The following is an 8,517-nucleotide window of genomic DNA, read 5'->3' as shown; positions in this document are numbered from 1 at the left end:
CTCTATCCTATCCTATCCTATCCTCTATCGTATCCTATCCTCTATCCTATCCAATCCTATATCCTATTCTCTATCCTATCCTAAACTCTATCCTATCCTATCCTCTATCCGATCCAATCCTCTATCCTATCCTATCCTCCATAATATAGTATCCTCTATCCTATCCTATCCACTATCCTAACCTACCCTCAATCCTATCCTATCCGCTATCCTATCCTATCCTCTCTTCTACACTATCCTGTATCCTATCCTATTCCCTATCCGATCCTATCCTCTATCCTAGCCTATCATCTATACTATCCTATCCTCTATCCTATCCTATCCTCTATCCTTTCCTATCCTCTATCCTATCCTATTGTCTATTCTATCGTATCCTCAATCCTATCATATCCTCCATCCTGTCCTATTCTCTATCCTATCATATCCTTTACCCTACCCTTTCCTCTCTCCTATCCTATCCTCAATCCTACCCTATCCTGTATCCGATCCTATCCTCTATCGTCTCCTATCCTCTATCCTATCCAATCCCCTATCCTATCCTCTATCCTATCCTAATCTCCATTCTATCCTCTATCGTATCCTATCATCTATCCTATCCAGTCCCCTATCCTATCCAATCCCCTATCCTATCCTCTATCGTATCATATCCTCTATAATATCGTATCCTCTATCATATTCTATCCTTTATCCTATAATATCATCTATCCTATCCTATTCTCTATCCTATCCTATCCTCTATCCAATCCTATCCTCTATCGTCTCCTATCCTCTATCGTCTCCTATCCTCTATCGTCTCCTATCCTCTATCCTATCCTCTACCCTATCCTATTCTCTATCCTGTCCAATAGCCTATCCTATCCTCTATCCTATCCTATCCTCTATCCGATCCCATCCTCTATCTTATCCTATCCTCTATAATATCGTATCCTCTATCCTATCCTATCCTCTATCCTATAATATCAGCTATCCTGTCCTATTCTCAATCCTATCCTATCCTCTATCCTATCCTATCCTCTATCGTCTCCTATCCTCTATTCTATCCAATCCCCGATCCTATCCTCTATCCTACCCTTTCCGCTATGCTATCCTATCCTCTATAATATCGTATCCACTGTCCTATCCTATCCTATCCTCTATCCTAGCCTGTCCTCTATCCTATCCTATCCTCTATCCTATCCTATCCTCTATCCTATCCTATCCTCTATCCTATCCTATCCTCTATCCTATGCTATCCTCTATCCTATCCTATCCTCTATCCTATCCTATCCTCTATCCTATCCTATCCTCTATCCCATCCTGTCCTCTATCCTATAATATCATCTATCCTATGCTATTCTCTATCCTATCCTATCCTATCCTCTACCGTATCCTATCCTGTATCCGATCCAATCCCCTATCGTCTCCTCTATCCTTTCCTATTCTCTATCCTATCCTCTATCCTATCGTATCCTCTAACCTCTATCCTATCCTATCCTCTATCCTATCCTATCCTCTATCCTATCCTATCCTCTATCCTATCCTATCCTCTATCCTATCCTATCCTCTATCCTATCCTATCCTCTATCCTATCCTATCCTCTATCCTATCCTATCCTCTATCCTATCCTATCCTCTATCCTATCCTATCCTCTATCCTATCCTATCCTCTATCCTATCCTATCCTATCCTCTATCCTATGCTATCCTCTATCCTATCCTATCCTCTATCCTATCCTATCCTCTATCATATCCTATTGTCTATCCCATCCTGTCCTCTATCCTATAATATCATCTATGCTATCCTATTCTCTATCCTATCCTATCCTATCCTCTATCCTATCCTATTCTCTATCCTATCCTATCCTATCCTCTACCGTATCCTATCCTGTATCCGATCCAATCCCCTATCGTATCCTCTATCCTATCCTATTCTCTATCCTATCCTATATAGTATCGTATCCTCTATCCTATCTTATCCTCTGTCCTATTCTACAATCTATCCTATCCTTTCCGCCATCCTATCCTATCCTGTCCTCTATCGAATCCTATCCTCTATCCTATCCAATCCCCTATCCTATCCTCTATCCGATACTATCCTCTATCCTATCCTATCCTCTATAATATCGTTTCCTCTGTCCTATAATGTCCTCTATCCTATAATATCATCTATCCTATCCTATTCTCTATCCTATCCTATCCTATCCTCTATCGTATCCTATCCTCTATCCTATCCAATCCTATATCCTATTCTCTATCCTATCCTATCCTCTATCGTGTCCTATCCCCTATCCTATCCTATCCTCTATCCTATTCTATCCTCTATCCTATCCTATCCTCTATCGTCTCCTGTCCTCTATACTATCCAATCCCCTATCCTATCCAATCCCCGATCCTATCCTCTATCCTACCCTTTCCGCTATGCTATCCTATCCTCTATAATATCGTATCCTCTGTCCTATCCTATCCTCTATCCTATCCTATCCTCTATCGTATCCTATCCTCTATCCTATCCTATCCTCTATCCTATCCTATCCTATCCTCTACCGTATCCTATCCTGTATCCGATCCAATCCCCTATCGTCTCCTCTATCCTTTCCTATTCTCTATCCTATCCTCTATCCTATCGTATCCTCTATCCTCTATCCTATCCTATCCTCTATCCTATTATATCCTCTATCCTATCCTATCCTCTATCCTATCCTATCCTCTATCCTATTCTATCCTCTATCCTATCCTATACTCTATCGTCTCCTGTCCTCTATACTATCCAATCCCCTATCCTATCCAATCCCCTATCCTATCCTCTATCCTACCCCTTCCGCTATGCTATCCTATCCTCTATAATATCGTATCCTCTGTCCTATCCGTCCTCTATCCTACAATATCATCTATCCTATCCTATCCTCTATCCTATCCTATCCTATCCTCTACCCTATCCTATCCTCTATCCTATCCTATCCTCTATCCTATCCTATCCTCTATCCTATCCTTTCCTCTATCCTATCCTATCCTCTATCCTATCCTATCCTATCCTCTATCCTATCCTATCCTCTATCCTATCCTATCCTCTATGCTATCCTATCCTCTATCTTATCATATCCTCTATCCTATCCTATCCTCTATCCTATCCCATTCTCTATCCTATCCTATCCTCTTTCCTATCCTATCCTCTATCCTATCCAATCCTATATCGTATCCTCTATCCTATCCTATCCTCTATCCTATCCTATCCTCTATCCTATCCTATCCTCTATCCTATCCTATCCTCTATCCTATCCTATCCTCTATCCTATCCTATCCTCTATCCTATCCAAACCTTTATCCTATCCTATCGTCTATCCTATCCTATCCCCTATCCTATCCTATCCTCTATCCTATCCTATCCTCTATCCTATCCTATCCTCTATCCTATCCTATCCTCTATCCTATCCTATCCTCTATCCTATCCTATCCTCTGTCCTATCCTATCCTCTATCCCATCCTGTCCTCTATCCTATAATATCATCTATCCTATCCTATTCTCTATCCTATCCTATCCTATCCTCTACCGTATCCTATCCTGTATCCGATCCAATCCCCTATCGTATCCTCTATCCTATCCAATCCTCTATCCTGTCCTCTATCCTAGCCTATCCTCTATCCTATCCAATCCTCTATCCTATCCTCTATCCTATCCTATCCTCTAACTTATCCTATCCTCTATCCTATCTTATCCTCTGTCCTATTCTACACTCTATCCTATCCTTTCCGCCATCCTATCCTATCCTGCCCTCTATCGAATCCTATCCTCTATCCTATCCAATCCCCTATCCTATCCTCTATCCGATCCTATCCTCTATCCTATCCTATCCTCTATAATATCGTTTCCTCTGTCCTATAATGTCCTCTATCCTATAATATCATCTATCCTATCCTATCCTCTATCCTATCCTATCCTATCCTCTACCCTATCATATCCTATCCTCTATCCTATCCTGTATCCTATCCTATCCTCTATCCTACCCTATCTTCTATCCTATCCTCTATCTTATCCTATCCTATCCTCTATCCTATCCGATCCTCTATCCTATCCAATCCCCTATCCTATCCTGTATCCTATCTTATCGTCTATCGTCTCCTGTCCTCTATCCTACCCAATCCCCTATCCTATCCTCTATCTTATCCTATCCTATCCTCTATCCTATCCGATCCTCTATCATATCCTATCGTCTTTCCTATAATATCCTCTATGCTATCCTATCCTCAAACCTATCCTATCCTCATTCCTATCCTCTACTCCATCCTATCCTATCCGCTATCCTATCCAATCCTCTATCCTATAATATCCTCTATAGTCTCCAATCCTCTATCCTATCCTCTATCCTATCTTCTATACTATCCTATCCTCTATAAGATCGTATTCTCTATAATATCGTATACTCCATCGTTTCCAATCCTCTTTCCTATAATATCATCTATCCTATCCTATCCTCTTTCCTATCCTATCCTCTATCCTATCCAATCCTATATCGTAACCTCTATCCTATCCTATCCTCTATCCTATCCAAACCTTTATCCTATCCTATCCTCTATCCTATCCTATCCCCTATCCTATCCTATCCTCTATCCTATCCTCTATCCTATCCTATCCTCTATCCTATCCTATTCTCTATCCTATGCTATCCTCTATCCTATCCTATCCTCTATCCAATGCTATCCTCTATCCTATCCTGTCCTCTATCCATTCCTATCCTCTAGCCTATCCTATCCTCTATCCCATCCTGTCCTCTATCCTATAATATCATCTATCCTATCCTATTCTCTATCCTATCCTATCCTATCCTCTACCGTATCCTATCCTGTATCCGATCCAATCCCCTATCGTATCCTCTATCCTATCCTATTCTCTATCCTATCCTATATCCTATCGTATCCTCTATCCTATCCAATCCTCTATCCTATCCTCTATCCTATCCTATCTAACTTATCCTATCCGCTTTCCTATCTTATCGTCTGTCCTATTCTATACTCTATCCTATCCTTTCCGCCATCCTATCCTATCCTGTCCTCTATCGAATCCTATCCTCTATCCTATCCAATCCCCTATCCTATCCTCTATCCGATCCTATCCTCTATCCTATCCTATCCTCTATAATATCGTGTCCTCTGTCCTATAATGTCCTCTATCCTATAATATCATCTATCCTATCCTATTCTCTATCCTATCCTATCCTATCCTCTATCGTATCCTATCCTCTATCCTATCCAATCCTATATCCTATTCTCTATCCTATCCTAAACTCTATCCTATCCTATCCTCTATCCTATCCTATCCTCTATCCTATCCTATCCTCTATCCTATCCTATCCTCTATCCGATCCAATCCTCTATCCTATCCTATCCTCCATAATATAGTATCCTCTATCCTATCCTATCCACTATCCTATCCTATCCTCTCTTCTACACTATCCTGTATCCTATCCTATTCCCTATCCGATCCTATCCTCTATCCTAGCCTATCATCTATACTATCCTATCCTCTATCCTATCCTATCCTCTATCCTTTCCTATCCTCTATCCTATCCTATTGTCTATCCTATCGTATCCTCAATCCTATCATATCCTCCATCCTGTCCTATTCTCTATCCTATCATATCCTTTACCCTACCCTTTCCTCTCTCCTATCCTATCCTCAATCCTATCCTATCCTGTATCCGATCCTATCCTCTATCGTCTCCTATCCTCTATCCTATCCAATCCCCTATCCTATCCTCTATCCTATCCTAATCTCCATTCTATCCTCTATCGTATCCTATCCTCTATCCTATCCAGTCCCCTATCCTATCCAATCCCCTATCCTATCCTCTATCGTATCATATCCTCTATAATATCGTATCCTCTATCATATTCTATCCTTTATCCTATAATATCATCTATCCTATCCTATTCTCTATCCTATCCTATCCTCTATCCAATCCTATCCTCTATCGTCTCCTATCCTCTATCGTCTCCTATCCTCTATCCTATCCTCTACCCTATCCTATTCTCTATCCTGTCCAATATCCTATCCTATCCTCTATCCTATCCTATCCTCTATCCGATCCCATCCTCTATCTTATCCTATCCTCTATAATATCGTATCCTCTATCCTATCCTATCCTCTATCCTATAATATCAGCTATCCTGTCCTATTCTCAATCCTATCCTATCCTCTATCCTATCCTATCCTCTATCGTCTCCTATCCTCTATTCTATCCAATCCCCTATCCTATCCTCTATACTATACTATCCTCTATCCTGTCCTATTCTCCATTCTATCCTCTATCCTATCCTATCCTCTATCCTATCCAATCCCCTATCCTATCCAATCCCCTATCCTATTCTCTATCGTATCCCATCCCCTATAATATCGTATCCTCTATCATATTCTATCCTCTATCCCATAATATCCTCAATCGTATCCTATCCTCTATCCTATCCGATCCTCTACCCTATCCTATCCTCTACCCTACCCTATTCTCTATCCTATCCTATCCTCTATCCTATCCAATCCAATATCCTATCCCCTATCGTATCCTATCATCTATCCTATCCTATCCTCTATCCTATCCTATCCTCTATCCTATCCAATCCTCTATCCAATTCTCTATCCGATCCTATCGTCTATCCTATCCTATCCTCTATAATATCGTAACCTTTATCCTATACTATTCTCAATCCTATCCACTCCTTTATACTATAAAATCCTCTATCGTATCCTCTAACCTATCCAATCCCCTATCCTATCCTCTATCCGATCCTATCCTCTATCCTATCCTATCCTCTATCCTATCTAAACCCCTATCCTATCCTATCCTCTATCCTATCCTATCCTATCTATTATTGTATCCTCTATAATATCGTATCCTCCATCCTATTATATCCTCTTTCCTATCCTATCCTCAATCCTATCGTATCCTCTATAATATCGTATCCTCTATCCTATCCTATCCTCTATCCTATAATATCATCTATCCTATCCTATTCTCTATCCTACCCTATCCTCCATCCTATCCTATCCTCTATCGTCTCCTATCCTCTATCCGATCCCATCCTCAATCTTATCCTATCCTCTATAATATCGTATCCTCTATCCTATCCTATCCTCTATCCTATAATATCAGCTATCCTGTCCTATTCTCAATCCTATCCTATCCTCTATCCTATCCTATCCTCTATCCTATCCTATCCTCTATCCTATCCTATCCTCTATCCTATCCTCTATACTATACTATCCGCTATCCTATCCTATTCTCCATTCTATCCTCTATCTTATCCTATCCTCTATCCTATCCAATCCCCTATCCTACCCAATCCTCAATCCTATTCTTTACCGTATCCTATCCTCTATAATATCGTATCCTCTATCCTATCCTATCCTCTATCCTATCCTATCCTCTATCCTATCCTATCCTCTATCCTATCCGATCCTCTATCCTATCCTATCCTCTATCCGATCCAATCCTCTATCCTATCCTATCCTCCATAATATAGTATCCTCTATCCTATCCTCTCCACTATCCTATCCTACCCTCAATCCTATCCTATCCTCTATCCTATCCTATCCTCTCTTCTACACTATCCTGTATCCTATCCTATTCCCTATCCGATCCTATCCTCTATCCTAGCCTATCATCTATACTATCCTATCCTCTATCCTATCCTATCCTCTATCCTATCCTATCCTCTATCCTATCCTATTGTCTATCCTATCGTATCCTCAATCCTATCATATCGTCCATCCTATCCTATTCTCTATCCTATCATATCCTTTACCCTACCCTTTCCTCTCTCCTATCCTATCCTCAATCCTATCCTATCCTCTATCCGATCCTATCCTCTATCCTATCTTATCCTCTATAATATCGTATCCTCTATCCTATCCTATCCTCTATCATATAGTATGAGCTATCCTGTCGTATTCTCTATCCTATCCTATCCTCTATCCTATCCTATCCTCTATCGTCTCCTATGCTCTATCCAATCCAATCCCCTATCCTATCCTCTATCCTATCCTAATCTCCATTCTATCCTCTATCGTATCCTATCCTCTATCCTATCCTATCCTCTATCCTATCCTTTCCTCTATCCTATCCTATCCTCTATCCTATCCTATCCTATCCTCTATCCTATCCTATCCTCTATCCTATCCTATCCTCTATGCTATCCTATCCTCTATCTTATCATATCCTCTATCCTATCCTATCCTCTATCCTATCCCATTCTCTATCCTATCCTATCCTCTTTCCTATCCTATCCTCTATCCTATCCAATCCTATATCGTATCCTCTATCCTATCCTATCCTCTATCCTATCCTATCCTCTATCCTATCCTATCCTCTATCCTATCCTATCCTCTATCCTATCCTATCCTCTATCCTATCCAAACCTTTATCCTATCCTATCGTCTATCCTATCCTATCCCCTATCCTATCCTATCCTCTATCCTATCCTATCCTCTATCCTATCCTATCCTCTATCCTATCCTATCCTCTATCCTATCCTATCCTCTATCCTATCCT

This window comes from Halictus rubicundus, unplaced genomic scaffold (genome assembly GCF_050948215.1).
Source record: "Halictus rubicundus isolate RS-2024b unplaced genomic scaffold, iyHalRubi1_principal scaffold0054, whole genome shotgun sequence".
NCBI lineage: Eukaryota > Metazoa > Arthropoda > Insecta > Hymenoptera > Halictidae > Halictus > Halictus rubicundus.
The sequence above is the reverse complement of the archived record's forward strand: the minus strand, read 5'-3'. Positions refer to the sequence as shown.